At 42.7% G+C, this 16,362-nt stretch overlaps 1 long non-coding RNA gene across 1 annotated transcript in view; it reads right to left on the bottom strand.

The window, feature by feature from the left end:
* The window catches only part of LOC126191426 (uncharacterized), a 239,931-nt gene extending 223,962 nt beyond the window's left edge, over positions 1 to 15,969 (bottom strand). Inside the window, exon 1 of the long non-coding RNA XR_007538347.1 lies at positions 15,889 to 15,969. This is a non-coding gene — a long non-coding RNA (uncharacterized LOC126191426). The remainder of the gene's footprint in view (positions 1 to 15,888) is intronic.
* Positions 15,970 to 16,362: the final 393 nt, after the last annotated feature.

Here is a 16,362-nt window from a genome sequence, read left to right as displayed (position 1 = left end):
ATCAAGAGGATGATATAGAGTATGGTGCAGGGTGCTTCTGAGTGACTAAAAATAAAAAATTAAGCATACATTAAGTGAATTACAGTCTTTTGAAACTTAAGAAGCCGTTCCTCAAAATTTACATTTTCTGTTGCATTTTCCCTAAACCACAGAAACCACTTCTAGTGCCGGCCGCGGTGGCCAAGCGGTTCTAGGGGCTTTAGTCCGGAACCGCGCGACTGCTACGGTCGCAGGTTCGAATCCTGCCTAGGACATAGATGTGTGTGATGTCCTTAGGTTAGTTAAGTAGTTAAGTAGTTCTAAGCTCTAGGGGTTGATGACCTCAGATGTTAAGTCCTGTAGTGCTGAGAGCCATTTGATTTTGAACCACTTCTAGTAGAGTATTCAAATTTTCAGGGAGTAGTAACATACATATCCTGAGTCTACTGAACTAAAAAAAGAACCTAATGTTATGTGTAATTAAAATTATTTGGGATAACGTACAATGAAAAGTACACAAATTTTAACAGTGCAATTAAAGAACTGTATTTCCGAAAGCAATGGTTGAAATACAATTAGTGTAATTCAGTAGATTCATAACATACAGTTTAATGTCCTGTAAAAGTTTCATGTCAATGGCTACAGTGGTTCCTGAAATACAAGGAAGTCAAGTAGCTAAATTTAACATTGTCGGGATAGGGCGTTTCAACTCCCCTTAAACCAGCAAGTGCGTAAGTCCGTCTTTACATGGATGATACAGATCTGAAACCAATTACGGATCACCGTTAACTAAAGATGTAAAGCAAATTTCATGCTACTTTTTTGTTATTTAGCTAGTTTTACTCTATCCTGGTCTAATGTGTTTAGTAGTCTTTGTACCATGTTTTCTTATTTTTTCGAGGCTAGAAGCAGGATGTATTTTCGACACTTTTGAAAGTGAGTTATTTATATCCTATTTTCTGTGCTGGCTAAATTTCAATTAATAGGCATAATTGTTGTTCCAGTCCTACATCCAGGTAACTGTTAACCGGTTATCGATAACATTTATATTTTTGCTTCAGCAACGATGGTTCAAATCCTCGTCCGGAAATTTCGTCTTTTCTGCTATTTCCCTAAACCGCTCCAGGCAAATGCAGTAATGTTTTCTTTGAAAGGGCACTGCCGATATCCTTCTCCATCCTTCCCTAATCCGATCTTGTGTTCTATCACTAAGTCCTCGTTGTCGACGAGAAGCTGAACTCTAATCTTTCTTTTTTAACAAAGAAATGTCAGGTTATAAAATAGATCGTGTGGAATATTTCATTTTTATTGTTTTCGCCAAATTTGATATTTCTCCATTTGAGGTACGGGAAATTACGTCTATATTTTCTTATCTTCATATGATGATATTTATTGCTGTTGAAGTAGGACTATTTTTTGTGCATATACTTGTGTTCGTATGAGTTGGGGGAAATGGCGCAGAGGGTAGGGGAGGGGCTATAACTACGTGTGCACTCCACCACAAGCCACACCCGTTTTAGCAATCTAATGCTTCCCTACTGGCATTAATGCTTCCCTACTGGCATTAAAGCGACAGTTCACACGGTTTCTTTGGAACAGCTGCACTTCCTCATCCTTCTCCAGTCAAAGATTATGCTACATCTCTAATGACCTTAGCGTCGACGACAGGTGAATATTTCCGCCTTCCACTGAAGAAATTCTCGTAAATGTGGCGTGCTTCATAGAAATTCAAATTTTAGCTGCAGAAGAGATTAATTTAACCGTGGTGATAAAGACTTTTACATGTGGAGGAATGTCGCGGTCTTGCTGATTTTTTTTTAAAGAGTACATCAACTGTAGCTAAAGAGATTTCCTTAGTTCGCTTGCTTTTTAGACCAAACTTGAAATAAGACGATAAACGGCTCAAGAAAAAAATGAAAAGGCATGACTACCTAAAGTAATAAATTGCGAAGCGGACGTTAACCATACGTAGCAACATTTTTAGGTGTTTTGCACCTAGAGTAGACGAGATCACTTTCAGAATTATTTAGCATGCAACCCCTCTTGAAATGTTTGCCAACTGACGAACTTTCCTAGATTTCCGGACTTAAATTGCTGTAACAGACCTAACCTACCTCGCTAGAACGAAATATTTATTCTTCTGTGACAAAAGAACAGTAGCAACATATGAAATTTAGGGAACAACACTTCTTTCTCAGTTGCTGCATTGCTCTTCTGGTTGGTTTTCTGCAATAAATGATGTACAGGTATGTAAATCTGGTACCGTTGTCTTAATTTCGTACAGTTAGCATAGCGCGCGCATGTGCATTAGCATCCATATTTAGACTATGAAACCCAGTTCACTATGAAACCCAGTTCACGGTGTGTAGCGCGGGGAATTTGGTACCATCATGGACTGTCTTCCTTCTCAGTCTATTTAGGAAAACTGCATAAAGTGGTTTTAAGCGCTGTATTTACTGTGGTTCATTCATTGCGACCATCAATCATTGTTTAAGAGGGTACGGGAGAGGGCTGGTTTTCTTGTTACAACCCTTTGAAGTGATACATCTCGAAATGTTGTTTCCATAGTGCGAACCAAAGAGTCGTAAATACAACTGAATACTGAAGTCGTATGCTGCAGTGCAATATGAATAGGTATGGCTTTGCTCAGAAACATCTTTACTTAAAATTTCGATAAGTTTTGTTACTCGTTAGTTATAATAATATAAGCCCTGAACTGTCGGTGGTTGACATCATGAAACTGTAACTGAAGAATTTCTCACTAACGAGGTGGTATGAGTGAGAATTTTCCGAGAAGACTACGAACTAAAATAATACGACTGCTTAAGATTTTTGTCTCCCCTGACATCACCAGTAGCACCAGCGAGTACGAGTGAGTTTATATAGCACTGCTTACACCGTGGCTCGCATCTCGTTTGGCGTATCCGCACGTTGTGGTTTCACGCTTCTAATCGAACATCTGACTTCGTGGTACGAGCAATAAAAACTGAAGCTATGAAGATGGTGCACCCAAATTGTGGCAGCTAACTCATGTACTATACAAGTTGAAACTGTGTAGAAACAGTGACTGAGAAAAACATCCCTCCACCCGACGTAGGACGTGTCTTCGATATCAACAATACTCAATATAAATTACTGAGTAGTCCATTTAAGTTCCTTGCCGTTTCTTTGTACGATCTATTTCTTTAACATTTTAAATCTTCTGTCGTGGCGAGTTGGTGGCAGCTAAATTCCTGTTTCTGAGGCATACTGATTTCACGTGTAGCAGAGTGGAAAATAAAAGTACTGAACGACGAAAAAAGTGCAGGTTTCAATAATTGAAGGGGCAATCCAAATACGACGATAAATTAACCGCGATAGTAATGAAGTTCTCGTCGTTTCGTTCCTGACGCTGTTAACGTTTATAGAAATAGTACATCTGTTTTTGCAGCTTTTCAATAGAGCAAGAACTTTTAAGATTTGAATGTGAAACTCGCTTCGAATACACGCGTTGAAAGACAGTTGCCTTTGTGCCGCACTAGCCAAACTGACAGTTATTTTACGTTCTTTTTCGCTTCCTTCTTAACCAATACCCGACTGTTTTCCCTTTTCATTCAGAAATCCAGTAAATAATTCACTATAATAAGAACGGACTTACACACACACACACACACACACACACACACACACACACAGAGAGAGAGAGAGAGAGAGAGAGAGAGAGAAGAAAGTCATTCAAAGACAGATAGAGCACACGACGTTTCTTTCTTGGAGAAGGAAGATAGAAACGACTAAGAATTAAATTACAATTGTAGCTGTCTGACTGCCCACGAATAATGGACCCAGCTACAGGCAGAGCAGAGACCACCGGAAAGGAAGGTTCTGTAAGCAATGAGACTGATTTTGAGCTGATACTGATGAAATGTGTCAACTACACTAGATGTACCTACTTACTCTGCAAACCAGTGTGAACTGCATGCCAGAGGATACTTAGCATGACACCAAATACGAAACTTTCTTTTATAATAAATCTTTTTTAGAATAAAAATGAAACAATAGACTTTTCTTAGCAAGTTTATTTTTGGATGCAAGCCTATACTTTAATCTGCTTATCAACACAGTTGCCACCAGTATTAAGGCACTTACCGTATCGTACAACCAGCTATAAACACCACCCTCGTAGAAATCTGCCGCCTGATAATAATTTCGACAAGTTAAACGTTCTGTAACAATTGCATAAATCACTCTTTTTAACACTTGTGTACGATCGGATGATACGGAAAAGGGTGAGAGTTTCTAAATGCTTGATGTGGAACTAAATGGGTGACCTTCACTGAGTGGTGATGATATGGTGCAGCAAGTTGTTGAAAAAGTGAGAGAGGACACTTTACGATTTAGACGTTATGTGACGAGTTTCTGCAAGTGTCAAGAAGTATTCTTTATGAAATAGCTACATAACGTTTAAATTATCGAAAGTTACGCTCAGGCGTCAGATTTCTTGGGAATAGCATTCAAGGATGGTTGTACCATACGATAAGTGCCTTAATATTGGTGGTTATTATGTAGAAAAGTAGATTAAAATTCAGTATTTATCGTAAAAATAAAATTGCTAACAATAGTCTACATGTTCAGTTTTTATTTCAAAACCGTTCTTACTTAAAAAACACAGCTCGTATTGGAGTTACTTCCCGCTCCAATTTCGTACCGGAAAGGGAAATAATGACTGCTTAAATGTGCGTGGAGCAGTTAGTCTAATTTTGTCTTTGCCATAGCTACGGGAGATACGCGACACATCCAAAATGGAGAAAATCGTAGTGCAGCAACAAGGCACGTCTTCGGCATCTACATATTCTTCTACCTAGGTACTCCGCAGCCACCGTCCGGTGCGTGGCGGAGGTTACCCTGTACCGCTACTTGTCACTTCCTTCTCTGTTCCACTCGCAAATAGAGCGAGGGAAAAACGACTGTCTATATGCCTCCGTATGTGCACCAATTTCTTGCATCCTATGTTCGTGGTCCTCACGCACAATGTATGTTGATGGCAGTAGAAACGTTCGACAATCAGCTTCAAATGCCGATTCTTTAAATTTTCTGAATTGTGTTTGCCGAAAAGAACCTCACCTTCTCTCCAGGGATTCCCATTTGAGTTCCCGAAGCATCTCCGTAACACTTATGTCCTGTTCGAACCTACCGGTAACAAATCTAGCAGCCTGCCTCTGAAATGCTTCGCTATCTCCCTTCAGTCTTATCTGGTGCGGATCCCAAACACTGGAGCAGTACTCAAGAATAGGTCGCACTAGGGTCTCCCTCCCAGGTGATTAATTCTTTCCTAAAATTTTCCCAATAAATCGAAGTCAACCATTCGCCTTATCTATCACAGTTCTCATATGCTCGCTCCATTTTACACACATCGAAAACAGTTTTACATAACCTCGGTTCCGAGAGTTCCGGAACCTTTACAGAACATTGGAATAGAGATCAACATAAACATCATTTCTGCCCTTGTATTTGCTCATGAAAGCCACACATTGAATGTTGTACCAGCATACAGCGAGACCTTCAGAGGTGGTGGTCCAGACTGCTGTACACACTGGTACCTCTAATACCCAGTAGCACGTCCTTTTGCATTAATGCATGCCTGTATTCATCGTGGCATACTATCCACAAGTTCATCAAGGCACTGTTGGTCCAGATTGTCCCATTCCTCAACGGCGATTCAGCGTGGATCCCTCAGAGTGGTTGGTGGGTCACGTCGTCCATAAACAGCCATTTTCAATTTGTCTCAGGATGTTCGATAGGGTTTATGTCTGGAGAACATGCTGGCAACTCTAGTCGAGCGATGTCGTTACTCTGAAGGAAGTCATGTACAAAATGTGGCACGATGGGCACGCGAATTGTCGTCCATGAAGACGAATGCCTCGCCAATACGCTGCTGATATAGTTGCACTACCGGTGGGAGGATGGCATTCACGTATCGTACGGCCGTTACGGCGCCTTCCACGACCACCAGCGGCGTACGTCGGCCCCACAAAATGCCATCTCAAAACCGCAGGGAACCTGAACCTTTCTGCACTCACTGTACAGTGTGTATAAGGCGCTCAGACTGACCGGGTTGCCACGAAACACGTCTCCGACGATTGTCTGGTTGAAGGCATATGCGACACTCATAGGTGAAGAGAACGTGACACCAGTCCTGAGCGGTGCATTCGGCATGTTGTCGGGCCTATTTGTACTGTGCTGCATGGTGACCTGGTTGCAAAGATGTACCTGACCATGCTCGTTGGGAGTGAAGTTGCTTATCATGCAGCCTATTGCGTACAGTTTGAGTCGTAACACGACGTCCTGTGGCTGCACGAAAAGCATTATTCAACGTGGTGGCGTTGCTGTCAGTGCTCCTCCGAGCCATAATCCATAGGTAGCCGTCATCCGTTGCAGCAGAAGCCCTTGGACGGCCAGAGCGAGGCGTGTCATCGACACTTCATGTCTCTCTGTATCTCCTACATGTATGAACAACATCGCTTTGGTTCACTGCTAAACACTTCCCTTGTTGAAAACCCTTCCTGGCACAAAGCAACAACGCGGACGCGATCGAACCGCGGTATTGACCGTCTAGGCATGGTTGAACTACCGACAACACGAGCCGTGTACCTCCTTCCTTGTGGAATGACTGGAACTGATCGGCTGTCGGACCCCTTCGTCTAATAGACGCTGCTCATGCGTGGTTGTTAACATCCTTGGGCGGGTTTAGTGACATCCCTGAACAGTGAATGGGACTTTATCTGTGATACAATAACCACAGTCAACGTCTGCCTTCAGGAGTTCTGGGAACCAGGATGATGCAAAACTTGTTTTGACGTGTGTATATTCCGCGTGGTGCGGCTGACAGAGCAACACTGAATACTAATTTCTAAACTGGTGAGCCAAGTTATTGAGTAACTAGATTCTGGCCTTACTGTGCCATTTACCACTGTTACAACTAGAAGAGACGGTTTTAAGCTGCGCCAGACGTCGTCGTGGTGTGCGCCGGCGATCGGCGCAGCGACCGCACGGCTGTATTTGGCGAGCGCACCTGACCTACTGCACTGCTCTGCGCGCGGACCCGCCGGCTGGCATTGGCAGTGGCGGCGGCAGCGGCAGTAGCGCGCTCCAGCAGCCGACTTGTCCTTGGCCGCGCGCTCACCACGGCCGTGGACGCGCCTCGGTCCTACGAACCGGGAATCCACTTAGGCCGTCCTGGGAATCTCACTTTCTAGTCGCCTGCAGCCTCCCTCTACTCAGTTCGCTGTCCTAATTAAATTCGGTAATAAATCCTCCAGTGATTGCCTATATCATAAGTGGAATGGCGTGGGGAAACGAGGAAAAAAAAGTTTCCTCGAAGAACAGGGATCTACCGTCAAATATTTACTTCATATTAAAATTTGAGGAAGAAATTTCTGAGGATGTACGTCTGGAGTACAGCATTGTATGGTAGTGAAACATGGACTGTGGGAAAACCGGAACAGAAGAGAATCGAAGCATTTGAGATGTGGTGGTATAGACGAATGTTGAAAATTGGGTGGACTGATAAAGTAAGGAATGAGGAGGTTCTACGCAGAATCGGAGAGGAAAGGAATATGTGGAAAACACTGATAAGCTGAAGGGACAGGGTAATAGGACATCTGCTAAGACATGAGGGAATGACTTCCATGGTACTAGAGGGAGCTGTAGAGGGCGAAAACTGTAGAGGAAGACAGAGTGGAATACGTCAAGCAAATAATTGAGGACGTAGGTTGCAAGTGCTACTCTGAGATGAAGAGGTTAGCACAGGAAAGGAATTCGTTGCGGGCCGCATCAAACCAGTCAGTAGACTGATGACAAAAAAAAAATAAATAAAATAAAAGTTCCTGGAAGCTTACGTCTTCCTTTGTACGGAAGTGGAGCGATTACCGCGGTAAATTAAGAGCTGAAGGAAGGTTGTCGTTTAACGTCCCGTTGAATACTACATCATTAGAAATGGATCACAAGCTCGGATTTGGCTCTGAGCACTATGCGACTTAACTTCTGAGGTCATCAGTCGCCTAGAACTTAGAACTAATTAAACCCAACTAACCTAAGGACATCACACACATCCATGCCCGAGGCAGGATTCGAACCTGCGACCGTAGCGGTCGTTCGACTCCAGACTGTAGCGCCTAGAACCGCACGGCCACTCTGCCGCCTAGCTCGGATTAGGGTAGGCAGGAAAAGGACTGGACTGTGCCCTTTGAGAGCAATGTAATTCGATTTAGGGAAATTTCGATCAAGCTAAATTCGCATGGACGGACCGCCCAGCCGCCGAATACGAATGAAATGTCTTGCCACTGCGCCACATCGCACTATGAAATACAGACGACTCATTAAGCACAGGGTGTTTAAAAGAAGTGGCGCAATTAAGTACTTGATAATACGTAGTAGAAGAAAGTATATTTGATTGCCTTATCAGAAGAGTGGACGGATTAGTGGTATATTCCGCACTCCTTAGCATTCCGTCCCTAATTGGGTGTAAACGGATCCCTAAACGTCCGTTTTGTTGTCGATCCGTCTGTCTGTCTGACTGTCAAAAACCCTTTTTATGTCACGTATTAAGGTCTACGGTCCCTTGACGATGTAAAAATGTGAAGCTTTGAAGTCAGTGCAGTCTGGAGATACCGCAATTTATGTAACATATTTTGATACTCGTAAACTCACTCGTCAAAACATATGTGGTACTTCCCCTTGACGTAGAATCATGAAATTTGGCAGGTAGAAAGATTTCACAGTGCAAGGAGATGAAAAGAGTCAGGAAATTATTGATTTGTTATTATATCATACGAAAAAAAAATGTTTGTTGCCCTACCGGCGGGGTCAGGGATTTTCTCTGCCTCGTGATGACTGGGTGTTGTGTGACGTCCTTAGGTTAGTTTGGTTTAAGTAGTTCTAAATTCTAGGGGACTGATGACCATAGATGCTCAGAGCCATTTTTTTGTTTGTTGCCCGACTTAAAACTCGAATGATTAAAATGGCTCTGAGCACTATTGGACTTAAAATCTGAGGTCATCAGTCTCCTAGAACTTAGAACTACTTAAACCTAACAAACCTAAGGACATCACACACATCCATGCCCGAGGCAGGATTAGAACCTGCAATCGTAGCAGTTGCGCGGTTCCAGACTGAAGCGCCTAGAACCGCTCGGTCACACCGGCCGACCTTCAAACTCGAAGTTACAACATTTCGATAGTTTTGGAATCCCTAGGATCTACATCCATCCAGTGTCAATGTCGATAACACACAGAAATAGTCGAGATCCTCGATTCCGAGAATGGATAATAGTCTATATACAGGGTTAAGTTGGTACACATGGCCGTTATTATTATTATTATTAATTATTATTGTTATTATCATTGCACCAAATTTTCAAAATGAGTTAAGAACGGTACCAGCTTCTATACATGCACATATTTCTTTCTGCTGAAAAGGGCTTTATTTCACAAATAGTAAATATTGTTTTGCGACTTTGTTCGAACTCCGTTATTTTTGAAAGGGCTTTAGTCATTCCAACGGTGATCACTTTCACACGCCATTTATCGAATACTTAATGCACCTATGCTTTTCGTAGTTCAACTGTTGTTGTTTCTGAAAATGAGTTGTGAGCGATGCAGGTCATTATAATACATTCATAGCTGTATCAATATATATTACTAATTTTTTTGATGCATATTGTACCTGAAAATATGGTGACAGAGTAATGTTTTATAAGTTTTGTTTCCTTCCAGTCCCTGTAACAACTGCTTTGAAAAGCTCCAAGAATTTAACTGAAAGAATGAAAAGACGCATTTTTTATTTTCTTGTTGCAAAACCAATATTGTGGAAGAGGAACAGCCACGAGGGATGAGTCTACTAGGAAATACTCACAGATGTATTCCTGTGAGCTTTTTGTGTGATGAAACACTGAACGACGTAAAGTGTGCCGTACAGTTTCCGTTTCTAGCTTTGGTGTAGCAGTGAAAAGAGTAGACTTCAGTCATTAATGATTCAGAAAGCGAATCAACAAGATATGAGGGGGATTTTTAATGAGAACCGTGCTCTGGCACCTGCAAGTAGGAAACTCACAGATAATCATCTAATTTCCTGTAAAATTCACTCCTCATGTATATTTAGATATTTGGATACCAGGCTCACAACTCATGTATTGTACGACTTGTTTCAAACAAAACATTCCAGTTCTGGCGCTCCAAACAAATACTGTACAAAATATTTCAGGGTACATTTCAGTTTGTCATTCCACCCACCACTAGCTCACACTCGCATGAAATGCGAAAAAGTCGAATTAAAGCTGAAAAACCCTTTGTTGAACGATACTTCTAGAGGAGTAGATGCTGCGGAGTTTGTTGTACTCATATGTCGAGCAGTAAGTCCACCAAGAGCATGAAAATTACTGAGGAAGAATGCAAACAAGGCGAGTCACCTGTTGGTATTTGTTTGGACTTCATGCAAAACTTACCGCTAGCAAAACTGTCTACGCGGGATGTATTTAACTTCGGCAGCTATGGGTAAATGTATTTTGTATCCATAATTTGACAAATAAAAAGTCTGTAATACATGAATACCATGACGCAATTCTTAAGAAAGGAGCAAATGAAGTGTGCTTCTTCGTATTTGATTATAAAAAAAGTGTATGTGCCAGATAATGCCAAAGAGCTACGTTTTCCGACTGTTGCGTTGGGGAAACTAAGAATCATTGTTTGATTCGAATGTGCGTATCTTCGGTGGGTAACAAATGTTTTGATTAAGTGGAACTGTTTTTTCCGTTCGTGGCCATTCGCATAATGTACGTAACAGAAAATTTTTCAAGGTGAAACGGGTATCCAGATGAGCTTATGGAGTTTATACGGTTGAAGATTATTATGAAATGGTTGCCACTGTTTTCAAAAATCTTAAATCCTCCATTAAGCTAATAAAACTGAAGCTATCTACAACTTCTCTTAGTGATGGCTAACTTACTACAGGAAAGGGGGATCTGTCGAGCGATTCACAAGATAGACACGTTCCAAAAAGCTAGAAAGTCAAGTTTTTAGTTTTGTTTCTTCAAGCATTTTTAAAGAAGTTGCAGACATGTCTTGTGGCCTCTGAATACAAGGGAGGGATACAGAAGCATACATTCTATCTTTTATTTCCGGAAATGTCTGTTATCTTTAATTTAGAAAAGGCTTCAACTGGACCAGTGCCTATTAAGAGGATCAAAATGCAAGACATTCAATGGTTACCATCATCATCAATGAAAACACTTTGTATGACCTGAACGTTTGTTTAAAAAAAAATACTTAAAACACCAATGAGAAACCAGCTTGACCATACATATGATTATTTCTGCAAGAAAAGGATCTTCTTCCGATAATTTGGACTTTTTTTTCAAAGGCACTGCGAAATTTAGCAACTGCAGTAATGGCAAAATATCCATTTCGTTCTGTTCTTTAATTATCTGAAAGTCCATCTTGTATTCCATATACTCACCCGCAGACGGTTTCCCTTCGTTCCTGAAAAATTTAGGTTTTGGAAGTATGCCTTTTCAAAAATGACCGTATCATATTGGACTGCCGCTGAAAAGGAGCGCTACGGGAAAAGGGAAGAAGAAGAAGAAGAAAAAAAAAGAATAGTGTGATACCAGAACATCTGAACCAGGTTACTGAGTAGCACCGTTGTTGTAAATACCAAGAGATAAAAGTACGAGAACAGTATAGGAATATTTCTGGATTCACAATAGCCGAAAGATATACGACAAAAGAGTGAAATTTAAGTTGTAATTCTTGGCGTAACTGCATGTACTTACTTTCTTTTGATCTGATTTTAGTGCCTCTCGCTGGATTAATAGAAATGTCTCATTATGGAGCCACGGGTCTTAAGAGTCAGTAGTAACCACAGTCGGTTTAATAAGTCTTCTCTGCAACTACTACGCAGACAGGTATTATTGTATTGAAAATATTCTTTATGATACCCGTTAAAATCGATCAAAAGTACGAATAAAAAAAATGATAGTAATTTGCAACAGCAACGAATAACATTTCTAAAACTTAGGTAATGCTAGCGCCTCAACAGGTACAGTTTCTCCGATAGCCTTTCTTTCATTTTAATGAGGATTCTATGTACATATACAGTTAGCATCTGTTACAAAGATGGTACACCAAATGAGTAAATAAATTATGTAGCCATGAAAAAAATGTTCAAATGTGTGTGAAATCTTATGGGACTTAACTGCTAAGGTCATCAGTCCCTAAGTGTACACACTACTTAACTTAAATTATCCTAAGGACAAACACACACACCCATGCCCGAGGGAGGACTCGAACCTCCGCCGGGACCAGCCGCACAGTCCATGACTGCAACACCTCAGACCGCTCGGCTAATCCCGCGCGGCTATGTAACCATAAACAGCACACTGTTTAAGTAGATGCTCTTTTTAGTGTCAGTAATTCTCCCCTGACATTTAGCAGTCTGAACGCTGTTCAGTTGTCTGGAAATGCGAACAATAAAAATTCCATATCAGTGTTTCAAATATCAGTAGTCGTAACAACCGTTTAGCGCCAGAGACGTACACTGAATAAATGTTAGGTGCAGAGTACCTCCATTTCCGATATTCTTCGATTTCGATGTCTTTATCATTCCGAAGCAGGGAGACCGTAGTGTCCTCATTTATAATTATTAAACATGAACAGAAAAGCTACAAAGTATGATTTAGCGATGGTGTGACCTCGCTAATGCAGTATAGCTCCTTTGTTTTGCTAAGTTTAGGTAATTCAGAATACTGTACCGTTCCGACTAAAGTGCTTTCGGAGTATTGTTTCTATCGACCTATAAAATTGAAGTAATAGTTCAAAACCTAAAAACGGTGAAGTAGAAACGAAATACCTCTGTTGGCTTTCAGGTAATGCTGGAAGGATTAATTCAATGGTAAATTAATTAACCGGTTAAACGGAAGCTTCTTTGCAGACGTAACAGAGAAAAGGGATTTTGTTAGGACACTCTTCATCTCTTATTTTAAACCCTTTACTTGGTTAATAGCAAGGTAGAATTATACACTGCATCGGCTCCACGTTCATTCCTGTACTCTTCCACGTCACGGTTGTGATATGGAATTCCATGTGAGGAAATTCGTAACGGTTGTACGTGTTGACAGAATGGTAGGATAATTACTTTCACAGCTCAGTTTTCTTACATCTGCAGGTGCACGCAAGACTCTTTCAGAGGAAGGTGATCACTGTTGAAATAATCGTGATGCAATTGAGAAAGTCATTCCAGCATCCATCTGGGATCTTTAGAAAATTTAAATCACTAGAATCAGACATTATTACAACCTCGACTCTTTCGCATGTCGGAATTGGTCAGTTGCTTGCGGACAAAACGTGCGAAGCTCAGACTGGTTGGTTCCGCAGTATTTCTGATCGATATTAAACTAAAAATCTGAACTCCTTCTGAACAGGCCTTGGAAGGCCTGTCGGTACCGACCGACCACCGTGTCATCTTCCGCCGATACGCATCAATGTATGCGGATATGGAGGCTCACGTGATCAGCACACCGCTCGCCCGACAGTTGTCAGTTTTTCTTGACCGGAGGCGGTACTTCTTAATCAAGTACCTCATCACATGGGCTGAGTACACCCCACTTGCTAACAGCGTTGGGCAGACGCGGATGGTCACCCATCCAAATGATAGCCAAGCCCGATAGTGGTTAACTTTGCTGGTCTGAGTCTTATCTATATTAGTGGAATGAAAAGTTTTGTTTGTTAAAGATAACAGTTAGCCTTCTGGTATCAACATTCTGAACAGTAATTTACTATTATTTTCCAGATACCGTTTACTGTCGGCCGTATGGAAGAATCGCGTAGCAGTCAAAACAAGACGAAAATCATTCGGAGCAACGGCACCGACCGGGGCGACCGCCAACACTTATTAGATTTTCCGTGTCTCTACTGTGGTGCCTGAAGAATCTGGGAGCTACTGTACAACAGTTTCTTACCGTTAATGAGTAATCAACAGCTGTAGCTGTTGATTGCTTCATTGGGAACTAGTCACATGATTTACGAATTGTTCGAAGTACGTAAATCCAAGACTTGGGTATCTTCCCTCGTTAATATAAGTTTCTGCACAAATGACAGCGACTGTATTTATACAATCATCCGCTGATATACTCGGCAATGTATTATTCGCTGCGTGAAGGCTCCATAGTTGCTTTCATTCTATAACCTCTGTTCATTTAGTTTTGAGTTTATTATGCTGAACTTGAGTTGAAGATGATAAGATGAAGTACTGTCGCTTGAAGTATACCCAAAATTATTTTACTGAAAAGAAGTGCACAGTTCTTAGAACGATTGCAATTTATATTTGACGGCAATCTCTTTATTACCGATGAATTCTTCTCGAGATATCAGTCGAGTATAATCGTCGATGTGCAGTGACCTTTAGGCATGTTTCTTACTTCACATTATCTTGCAGAGTCTTCCTATGTTCGCCAGAAGATAGCTAGTAAGAAACATAGTGAAGCGTTACTGCACATTGACCAGCTTACTCAGCTGATATCTGGAGAAGAATTCGTGAGTGAAATTTACCGAGAAAGCCTACTTTCACAAGTGTTTATCACCTTTGTATGGACTGCCTGGCGTAGTGGTTAACACACTGGACTCACATTCGGAAGGCCGACGTTTCAAATCCGCGTCCGACCATCCTGATTTGGGTTTCCCGTGATCGCTTCGGGCACATGCTCGGCTTATTTCCTTGAAAGGACACAGCCGACTTCCTTCCCCATCCTTTCCTAATCCGATGGGACCGATGACTTCGCTGTTTGGTCCCCTCTCCCGAGTCAACCAACAAACCTCACCCTCACCTCATTCGCGATGAGCCACACAATCACGTAAAACAAAGGGGAAATAGTGAAACATGCTACAGCAGGGATGAATGCAGAGGAACTGAAACAAAGTCGTAAGGATATGTGACTGGCTGACCACTTTCAAAAAAAGGAGAAACATTGATGAGCCAGTCACTTTGTTACTAATTTAAGAACGTCTGCCTAAAATATTTGGAAACAAGTTGTACCGATAACAAAATCATAAAATTTAAAATACAGTGCAGATCCGCCGACAAACCTGCGCCGACCGCGTTGGCCAAGCGGTTCTAGGCGCTTCAGTCCGGAACCGCACGACTGCTACGGTCGCAGGGTCGAATCCTGCCTCGGGCATGGGTGTGTGTGTGATGTCCGTAGGTTAGTTAGGTTTAAGTAGTTCTAAGTTCTAGGGGACTGATGACCTGAGATGTTAAGTTCCATAGTGCTCAGAGCCATTTGAACCATTTTGACAAACCTGCTGCTGCACTCTGGTGCGAAAATAAAACGCAGTCTAGTAAAAAGCTGCGCAGAGCTACCTGTGCTGTGCAAGCACCATACATTGGAGGGTCCTGTCGCCGGAGCAAGAAGCCATGTTTCAGATGGCTGTGGCCTATGCGAAGACAAGTAAGTTGGACGACATCCCGTCTTCGTGGCCGTGTTAAGTAAGTTCGACAAAGTGTTTTGAAGAAATACAAAGAAGAACGGCACGAATCAGCAATTTTTTTTTTTTTTTTGAGCCACGGCAGAGCGTTATGTAAATGATGAACTGGTAGACGGTTTGAGCCTACTTTCATAGCTTCAAGGGCCAGTATGAAGTGAATGAATATACTAGCTCCTCTCAAGTATGCCTTCCGTACGGACAAGAAAGAGATGTGTAGGCTAATTACGGCATGACAGAGACATTTAAACAGTTATTCTTTCGGCACTGCATAAGTGAATGGAATGGCAAATAACAATAGTATGTGGTCCAACGGCAAGTGCCCTCTGCCGCGCACTCCGCAGCGGCCGGCACTGGAGGGTCCGCGGAAGCTCAGGGAGTTGGCAAACACGTGGTGACTCACCTTGGAGTCCGGAGGCATGGCGCGGCTGCTGGTCGGCGTGGAGCGTGCGGCGATACTGCGGCCGGCGGAGTCTGGCGAACGGTGGCCGGAGGTGGCGGCTCTCTCCAGGTAGCGCGGTGGGCGTTGGCCGCTGCCGCCGCCGCCGCCGCCGCCGCCGCTCCAGCGCGCTGGATGCGGCGGTGGGGAGGTTTCGCCCGGGGCCGGCCAGCCGATCGGCCGCTGCCCGCGAAACGTAATACGCGGCCGCGCGGCGCACGGGGGCCGCGCGTCTTTGATTGCACTTGCGTAACCCGTCACAGGACCGCGTCCGGTCCTCCCTCTATAAACAGCCGACCGAGCTGCGTTATTACCGGACAGGAGTGCGGAGGTTGCCGGCAGGTCGGGTTTATTGTCAGAGCATGAGCCACCTCAGCTTTATGCGGGGCATTATTAGAGGTCTACTGTAGCACTACAGCTGATTTCCGTGAACTGTTT

The sequence above is a fragment of the Schistocerca cancellata genome, chromosome 6 (assembly GCF_023864275.1).
Source record: "Schistocerca cancellata isolate TAMUIC-IGC-003103 chromosome 6, iqSchCanc2.1, whole genome shotgun sequence".
NCBI lineage: Eukaryota > Metazoa > Arthropoda > Insecta > Orthoptera > Acrididae > Schistocerca > Schistocerca cancellata.
The sequence above is the reverse complement of the archived record's forward strand: the minus strand, read 5'-3'. Positions and strand labels throughout refer to the sequence as shown.